The sequence below is a fragment of the Zalophus californianus genome, chromosome 10, assembly GCF_009762305.2.
Source record: "Zalophus californianus isolate mZalCal1 chromosome 10, mZalCal1.pri.v2, whole genome shotgun sequence".
In the NCBI taxonomy this organism is placed as follows: Eukaryota; Metazoa; Chordata; class Mammalia; order Carnivora; family Otariidae; genus Zalophus; species Zalophus californianus.
The window spans coordinates 102758643-102769033 of record NC_045604.1 but is presented as its reverse complement, the minus strand read 5'-3'; positions in this window follow the sequence as shown (position 1 = coordinate 102769033).

Genomic DNA, 10391 nt, shown 5'->3' with positions numbered 1-10391 from the left:
TTCCTGAGATTAAGAATTCCTCCTATCAGTGAGGTCATATGATCCATGTCTTTCTCTGATGGACTTATGTCACTCAGCATAACACCCTCCAGTTCCATCCACGTCGTTGCAAATGGCAAGATCTCATTCCTTTGGATGGCTGCGCAATGGAATACCAGGTTTAAAGGGATAACCAGGAGTTAACCAGAGCAATGAAGTTGGAGATGCCAGTCCAAGGATGACCTGGAATGCCAGCTAGGGAATTCTGATTCCCTTTTGAAGGGAAGAATGAGTTTAAGTAGGGGAGTGATACTATAGCAAAAAATCACTCCGGCGGTGGTTTGGTTGTGGAATTAGAACATGGTGAGACTGTATTTTAACCACAGGTAAAAATGTAGACAATGTGGAAGGGCCTGAGCTCTGGCAGGGGCTACAGGGATCCAGCGGTAAGCATGCATTTCAGGCACATATTAAAAGTAGAATCCACTGGAATCTGTAATGACTTAAGTGTGGAGAAGAAGGGATAGGACTTGGGGTAAAGTGTCCCCAAGTTGCTGGGATGGCAACTTGATGACATTTGCTTTCCGTCACCTGTATCTTTTATCTTTATCATACAAGCACGGATATTTTGGCAAATACCAGAAAACTACTGGCCCTTTTCTGGATCTGTGAACATCTCCAAAGCACAGGCTGTACAGAGCAAATGGAGGGAAAACAAAACAAGCCCCAAATCTTTAACTTTTGAGTCCAAGGGCTCTCACTTTAAAATGAGCAAACTGGAACCACAATGAGATTCCCCCCCCCCCCCCCCCGCCCCAGGGAACACAACGAGAGCCTGGAGTAGGGTTAGAACACTAATAGGGCTGAGGATTTTCCTGGCAGAGTTAGCCCAGCGCCCTGGGTTGGCTGCACTTCGTATTTGGGGATGGTCTTGGAGTTAGTAAGTCCGGGGCTGCGGGATTTAAGATTTGTTACTTCACTTCCTGGGAGCAGATAGAGCACCCAGCCAAGTCCACTGTCTCATGGAGAAGCTTTGGGAAAGCTGCCCCCAACCCCAGTCTCTGCATGTATAAATGGCCTTGTTAGTGGCTGCCTCCCTACGGTGGGTGGAGGATTTCTGAGAGAATAAAGCATGTCCAGGGGTGGGAAGTCCTAGAAAACCTATAACTGAAGTTGTAATTGGCTGGCTTGGGCCCTGAGAATCCCAGAACTCTGCTTGTTGTCCAGACTTCGCTATTATCCATGTGAGTGCCTGGACAGGTGACTCAAACTGGGGACGTGGCTGAAGGGGCTGAGTCTTTTCTTCATCTGCCCGATGGGTACTTGGGACAGATGACTTCTACTGCCCCTTCGTTATCTAACACTGAATGACACCATAAACCAAAAATCATGAAGGATTATTGCTTCAATTTCAGTACCAAATCCCCTCCTAATCAGCCATTCTCAATGTTTTTCTCTAAGGTGGGAAGAGTGCTATCACGTAGCTCCTGGTCACATAGATTGAACCACACTACCCCCCCACCGTCCCCAGGGGAACTCATGTCACCCATGGAGACCATTCTCACAATGTGGTCGACAGCAGCCCAGCCTCCCTGCATCTGAATTACCAACAGATCAAGCGGACCAGAATCCTTGCACAAAGGAAGGGCAAGGAGAAGTTGCAAATGAGCAGGGATCTGTAGTATTTAAAAAAATTATTTAAAAAAATTTGGAAATAACTTTAGATGCACAGAAAGTTGCAAAGATAGTACAGCACGCTCTGTGTACCCTTCGCCCTGATAACTCTTGCTCTTCATAACTGTGATAGTTATTAAGTAATCCTTTAATATGTGAATAATTTAAATAATTACTAAATCAATAATGATAGTGCAGTATCAAGCCCAAATGCTTGTACAGTGCATGTGGATAGTCCTCTGTCACTTTTTCACACTTGTAGATTTCTGCAGCTACTGTGGCAATACATGTCATGGTTAATTCTATGTCTCAACTTGGTAGGGTCATACTGCCCAGACATGGGGTCAAACGTTCTTCTGGATGTTTCTGAGGGTGCTTTTGGATGAGATTAAATCAGGGCACTTTGAGTAAAGCAGTGTGACCTCCTAATGTGGGTGGGCATCATCCAATCAAGGGAAGCCTTTACCAGAATGAAGACTGACCTCCCCCGAGCAGGAGGGGATTCTGCCAGCAGACGGCCTTTGGACTTGAACCACAACATCTGCTCTTCTCTGGTTTTCAGCCTGGTGACTGGCCCTGCAGATTTTGGACTTATCAACTTCCCTAATTGCATGAGCGTATTCCTTAAAATAAATCTCTTTCTGTATGTATGCACATCCTGTTAGTTCTGTTTGTCTGGAGAACCCTGGCTCAACAATGCAGAGCTAAGGAGTCTGTCCTTAAACCAGCTACCCAGGAAATTGCCAGACCCTCTGAAGTGTGAGGAGCACTGTCCCTAACAATACCACTCTCAGCCAGACAAGCAATGCAATGAAGATCCTGATGGTTAATGCAACATTGCCTGGAAGACCTTTTCACAGTGAAGAGGGAAGTTTGCCCTGGTTGGCCCAAGGGTCAGGAAACTTTTGGTCCGCCGTCCAGCTCCATTACTTGGTGCCCATGGCATGCTTCTCACATGTCCATATGCATGACTGGGTGGGAATCTGAGGTTCTGTGTCTCTAGCAAACTCCTACATGAGGTTCGTGCTTCTGGTCCAGGGGACCCACTCCTGGGAATCAGATGAGCTGGAGCTGGACCCTGGCTCTGTGACCCTGGGAATTATGTCTAGCCCATATTTCTTTATTTACAAGTTGGGAGTACTAAGACGTGATTCCCAAAAGCACCATGAAAGTAGGTGACATTGTGCCTTCGAGTGCCTGGCATGGGTGTGGTACACAGTTGTCTCTCATTAAATATTACTTTTCTTCTTAGTCCTACGTGGAGATGACTTTTCCATGGGATAATGACAAAAGTTCAGCTTGAACATACACAGAAAAAACAGGGCTTGTGGGGCTGCCTTCCCAGTTCTGAGCTGGCCTTCTCCCCTTCCCTTTCCTGAACTTACTAAGAGATTAAACCTGTCCATTCTGCATTGACTTTGGTTGGGCAACAGTCATTTTTGCTTTGGAGTCTGTGTTTTGTCATTTTCCCCCTGGTCCAAACTGACTGTTGGTGTATAACTGCTTGAAAAATGAGTGTTCTTAGGGAATAATTCCCTACAAAAGGGCAGCTCCACCTCATTCCCTATCATCCTGGGGACTGGGATCCCAGAGCCTCCCTCAGAATAATCCGTCCGGCCATGCACTTCTCTCCTAGGGAGAGAGGTCCTGAAATGCAATTTATTGTAAAACACACAGTGGTTACAAGCTACCACAGTCAATGATATTCCTTTTATTACCACTCAGATGAGAACAGAAAATGACATTGGAAAGCAGTGAACTCACCAGAAGGGCACAGAAAGTCATTAAATTCAACATGCATCATATTTCATAATCAGAACCCTGCAGTCAGCACTGACACCACAGAATGAGTTTGTTGCAGTCATGATAATATAAAACCCATTGCATCTGCTTCCTCTGGCTCTTTCTTTTTGGACCCTAGCTGGGGCCAGGCCATTAATCACTGGAGGCGGGGGACGGTGCCGACCACCGCACTCTGGACTGCATAAATTGAAAATACATCAGTGTTAGTGGGGAGCACTGCCTTTAGTTTATCTCTGTTTGGGACAGTGGTTTCTGAAGAGCTGGGATGTTTTTACAGTTAAACCACCTCATCAGAGCACTTTCCCTTGCTTGGAGGGGGAGGGGGATGTGTGGCCCCTCAAGCCTTTCTTCCAACCAGCAGAGTCTACACTTAGAGGTTGTCAGGGAGCAGATAGATGGCTTTTCCTACCTGCTGTCCCAAAAGGCATCTAAGAGTCAGTGTGGTCCCAGAGGGGCCGCTAGAGGTAACATCTACTTGCATAGATTCCAGGCATACCTTAGAATTTTATTTTGATTTTGCATTCTCTACTGTAGTGTATGTTTGTTTTAATTTAAAATGGTATTTTCCTCCCAACCACCTCCCCTCTGGCCACTGCCAGTTTGTTCTCTGTATTTAAGAGTCTGATTGTTTTGTTTGTTTGCCTCTTTTTTTCTTTGTTCTTTTGTTTTGTTTCTTAAATTCCACATATGAGTGAGATCATGTGGTATTTGTCTTTCTCTGGCTGACTTTTTTCACTTAGCCTTATACCCTCTAACTCCATCCATGTGATTACAAATGGCAAGATCTCGTTATTCTTTTTTTTTTTTTTAAAGATTTATTTATTTATTTATTTGAGAGAGAGAATGAGATAGAGAGAGAGAACATGAGAGGGGGGACGGTCAGAGGGAGAAGCAGACTCCCTGCTCAGCAGGGAGCCCGATGCGGGACTCAATCCCGGGACTCCAGGATCATGACCTGAGCCCAAGGCAGTTGCTTAACCAACTGAGCCACCCAGGCGCCCAAGATCTCGTTATGCTTAATGACCAAGTAATATTCCATAGCGTGTGTGTATACACCACACCACATCTTCTTTATCCATTCATCTATGGATGGACACTTGTGTTGCTTCTGTCTCCTGGCTATGGTATGTAGTAATGCTGCAATAAATATAGGGGTACATATATTTTTTCGAATTAGTGTTCTCATTTTCTTTGGGTAAATGCTCAGTAAGGGTGAAATAGATAAAGAGGATTAAGAAGACACTGATTTCGATGAGCACCAAATAATGTATAGAATTGGTGAATCACTATATTGTACACCTGAAACTCATATAACACTGTGTGTTAATTATACTTTAATGGAAAAAGAATATATATTTTAAAAAGTGGTTAGGTCTTCTGATACTACTGTCAATAGAATTTTAAACTCTTTCATTGTCCAATGGTTTGCTGCTAGTATATAGAAATACCTACTTTTCTGTATATCACCCTGTGTTCCTGTGGCTTTGCTGAATAGTTCTAGTAGTTTTTATTTAGTATTCTTTAGGTTATTCCATGTAAACAATTGTGTTTTCTACAAATAAAGACAGTTTTGGGGTGGCTGGCTGGCTCAGTCGGAAGTGCATGCAGCTCTTGATCTTGGCGTCACGAGTTTGAGCCCCACATTGGGTGTAGAGATTACTTAAATAAACCTAAATAAAAGACAGTTTCATTTCTTCCTTTCTAAAAAATAAAATAATAAAATAAAGTACATTAAATTAGATAGTGTTTCCCTTACATGAATTAATATTGACCATCCAGGGAAGTGTGGCAAGGATCTCCTGAGGTTTCATGTTCCCCATGCACTATGCCCTAGTTCTGGGAGTGTGTACTTAAGAAGCACATGTCTGCAGGATAGTATCCTGGATACCCCATTCAAGCATACAAGTGTGTCATGATCTAACACCACCCCCATTTTTTTTTTAGAGAGGGAAGTGGAGGGGAAGAGGGAGATGGAAAGAGAGAGAACCCCAAGCCTGCTCCATGCCCAGTGCAGAGCCCAACGTGGGGCTCAATCTCACAACCCTGAGATCATGACCTGAGCCAAAATCAAGAGTCAGAGGCTTAACTGACTGAGCAACTCAGGCACCCCATGATTTAACCCCTTTTGACCTCATGTCTTAGCACACAAACCCAGCCACCCCCACTTCCATCACATTGAACCTGTGTATGGTTCCTCCCCACCTCTGGCCCTTTAAATGCAACCTGCCAGTTTCTTCCTGCTATGATGGGACATATTCCACTGAATTCACAATTATCTGGTTTATCTTTGACCTGTGATTATAAGGTCACACACTCTTCAAGTGGCAGTCGGGATTCAGATCCAAGTAATCCTAACCTGTAAAATAGACCTCTCAGTTATAATTCAAGAAGTGCTTTAAATGTTCGGAAATCTACTAGAGGCATTAATATACAGAATCAATCTATGATGAAAACTGCAATAACCCAAATCAGATCATTATTGAAGCAGTAAAAGATGGAACTGATGTGGCAGAAAATCATATTAGCCATATAAAAGTCAGAGGCAAGAAAAAGACATTATATAAAAAATTAACAGAAAAAGAATGGAAAGTGATGGGGGTAGCAGATAGAACAGGGAACTCCAACCTGTCACAGAGAGAATTATAAAAAGAGAAGAAGACAAAGCAAATGGGGCAGAATTAAAATCAAGGATATAAACAAAGAATGTTCCAAAATTAAAAAAGAGAGAGATTAAAAATAGTTACTCAACTCCAGGTAAATTTAATAAGCAGACAACATCACCAAGATATGGGTTTTTAACTCCATTCTTTTAATTCAAAAAGTAATTAAAGTTTACTTCATTGTGGAGGGGGTATGCTTCAGTGGGGTGTAAAGATGAAACTGTTTCTAATCAACCATGACCTGTCAAATCACCCATTCTTGTCCTTCAAGGGCATCTCAGGCAAATCCAATAACTTCTTAGTCAGTTTTGATTATGGAACATCCAGTCTACTTCAAAACTTCAACCTCAAACTTGATTTTAATTCTAAATTCTCCCCTTTTGCCTCTAATGGTTCGGAGGGGGCAGAAACTGGAGAAGAATAGTCTAGCCACCTCCCCCATTTTCCCTTATGAACCACGTCCCCTGCTTGGTTAAGGGAAGGAAAAGAAGATTGAGGAAGTAATTAGTAGATTTCAGACTTTTTCTGGTTACAACTGCTGGTGTAACCAGTAGTCTCATAAATGGCGTTCTCTTGAGGCCATGTTCAGCTTCACCTGAAGACAGATTTCACCATGGACTCCCAAATGGGCATCTCCTTTAGCCCTCCAGCCATCTGAGCATCCAACCTCTTCGACAACATATTGTCTTGCTGTCCTGGCAACCACAGGGCAGTCCTACCACTTCTGTCCTCTCCTCCAACCATGGGGCTCCTTTGTGAGGTGATGCAGGATCCAGGGAGGTCTTCTGAATCCTCCCAAGAATGGGATAGCTGGAGTGTGGGTGACTCTCTCTATCTGCCCACCCTTTTCCCCCAGGTACACTGTTCTACAGTTTTCTTTTGTGCTTGTGAGTCTCTTGCCCTGAGAAATCTCTGGAAGAGGAATGTCTTCATTTTACATGGCCCCCCAAAATCTAGGGACTCATGACAAGCTCTCCAAGGACTCCTCACCATGCTTCTCTTTGTTCTGATGAGAGCACCTGAATGACATGTGAGTTCTTCAGCTCAACATGCACATGGCTGGAACATGAGATGCCAAGATCCAATTTTAGAGGGCACCCAGCAGCTCTGGGAGTTCCTCCACTGGAGTAATCCCAGGGAAAGAAGGAAAAGCTTCTTGGCATAACTACTGCTTCTCTCAAGATGCCAACTTTCCCCACTCTCCTCCTTATTTAAACTATATTCGAGTGGATTCTGGATGACTAGGGTGGCAAGATGGTACTTGGGTACAGTTCTCTTTAGAATATGGGAATGTTAAAGCCACTTTGACTATAACTTTGATCCTTGATTATTCATTCTGGGGTCACAGAAAAAATCCAATTCAATATCCTGTTATCCTTATAACAATGTTCAATATTATGTAAGGGTCAGAACGTATCCATTGCAATTTCAAAAATAGGAAATCATTCCCTTCATACATTTCTGAAGTTTACATTTGGCACTTTAGCAAATGACCTTGAAACTATTTCCAGATTAACTTTTTCATTTTTTCTCCTGTGTACATGGGAAGAAAGCAGACCCTCTTCCATTGAGATGAGATCATGTGACTAAGTTCTTGTCAATGGGATGTGTGCACAAGTGATGGAGGTCACTTCCAGGCCGGTCATCAAATATCTCACGCCATCTTCCACCCACATAGTGGAAGCAGAGGACTCTAAGATGGTAGAGCCACAACTTAGAGATAGACTGAGTTCCTGAATTCACATCTTTAAAGAGAATCACCTGTGCTGTGACCTAGAAATTAGACTTGTCATACTTATGGTTCCTCCTTGGATGGATTCCAGAACCATTTTGAATTCTTGGCTATTTTATACAATGGTACAATGAATACCTTTGTGTGCATGAAAGCATATTCACATGCAGAAGTAGAATTGCTGGACCAAAGGGTGTGTACAGTTTTTACTTTGATAGTACCAAAATCTCTCCCTCCAAAATTATCCTGACATAGAACTTTTATTTAATAGTATATGGCAGCACCTGATTCCTTAGACCTGATTCATATTTTATTTCCTATGAGTAGATCATAGGCTCTGGCCATTTTTGTACTGGGTTCTATGCATTTCTTCCTTACAGACTTGTAACATTTTTATATATTACATTATATTATATTATATTATATTATATTATATTATATTATATTATATTATATTATATTATATTATTCAAGAAATATTTATTGACACCTCACATATGCCAGGAACTATCTTAGGCACTGGGTAAATCATGGTGAATGAAGACACATATGGTTTCTGAAGAAGACAAATAAGCATAGGTCTGATTAGTAAGAGTTGCCCGGACAAGGAAAACAGGAAAGAGGGTTCTAGGTAGAGGAAAATCAAGTCCAGAGGTCCTCAAAGAAAGATAACTAAGCGAATCAAACAAAGACACCTTGCAATTGAGTTTGAGACTATGGAACAGGGAAAACAGGGCCATGGCCATGCAGAAAAGGCTAAGGCAGAGGTACATCTACTTAGTTGAGGTTAGGTTAAAAAGTGTCTGGTTGAGAAAATAGATAGTAACCTTAATATCTTCTTCTAGAACTTGGGTATAGGAACTTGAACATAGCTCTGTTTGGAGCAGTGGGTATATTGAAGTAGGAACCATTGCAGGAAACCCTACTGAGCTCAGTTCTTAGAAATCCGGACTACTTGGACATGTCAGAATACTGTAGTGGTGAGGGTGATGGACACTGGCTGTCCACAGATGCTTAGTAAGGATTATAGTCCCCTTTCCCTAAGCCAAGTCCACTCCTTCTTTGAGGATGTCATCAACAGTTTTAATCATATTTCTATATCAAGATGGTAGATTCAGCTCCTGAGTTTATCTTCTTTTCCTTCCCCAGATCTATTTCAACTATATTAAAGATATGTGATGCTGTGAATGTTAATCGTTTGTGTATTATATGCTGCCTATTATATGCTTTCTCCAAATCTGTTCTTTGAGTTTTGGGTGTCTTTCCTAGGGGATTTTTAATTCTTATATAGAAAAATACATCAGATTTTCCTTTGTGATTTTTTAATTTATCTTTGATTTTTGTGCCGGGTGTCACCTGTACTGGGAATACACAACAATATTATACTACCTATTTAAATTATTTTTTAATGTTTTTGTCTTCAATCTACTCAGAATATTTTTTTAAGTGTGTGTGGTATATGGGGGAGGTTTCAACATTTTTTTAAATCCCCCCAAATCATTCATTGAATATTTTTTTCTTTCTCCATAATGTACATTTACTTAATTCCTCCATACACATGGGTCTGTCTGTGAACTGTCTTTCCCAGTTCACTGACCTATTTGTCTATTCTTGAAACATTACCCTCTACTTCATGTACCTTTTAGGATATGTTGATCCCTGGAAGGGAAATTCTTGTCTTGATTAATTTCCATCTTTGAGCTTTTCTTTACATTCACTTTTCCAGATTGACTTTAGAATGTACCTGTTAAGTTTCCAAAAATTACCTTGTTGGCAAGTTAACTGAAATCATGTTGAATTTATGGTAATCGATGGTAGACACAAATAAAGCTTCTCAGAACTTAAAGAAAGAAACAAGCCTGGAGAGTTTTTAGAAGCTTACTTTTTTTCTAGTTAAAGTTAATAAGTGAAAACCATCAAAACATTTAAACTTCTTGGGGAACAATTTTCCAAGCAGGGGGAAGGGTAAGAGGTAAATTCTCCGCTCCAGTCAATTGCAAAAGTCACTGGGTTGACATCTTGAGTATTCTGAAGGGATCAGGGTATGACCTCGACTGCGGTATCCAGTCAAGCTGTCATTCATTTGTGAAAGCTGCACAAAGACATTCTGAGATCTAAAAACTCTAGTATTTTTTCACCAAGAGCCATTTCTGTTGAAAGGCCCGGAGGGCATAAATCAGAACACCATCGACTAGATAGGAGGGAGAACTCTTGAAAAGGAATGTTACTTTTGAAAAGTACATGTGACAGCAAGTAAAACTGACTAACCATTAGAGAGATAAGTCACTCAAAATACCAAGGGTGTGTGTGTTGGAAGGGGGAGGAATAGTAGCTGAAAAGAAGAATGTGTGTGTGTGCACATAGGTGAGTTGCTAAGTCTAGCTCCCTACTCATAATTATTAGAGAAAAAAGACCCAAGACTATAAAGCAAATCAACATTGCTTTTTCTTTGGGAGACAATGTTTGAGTTAGACTGATGATAATGTGAGGCTCACTATTTCCTCTCTAAAAATTAGTGAATTGGGGGTGCCTGGGTGGCTCAG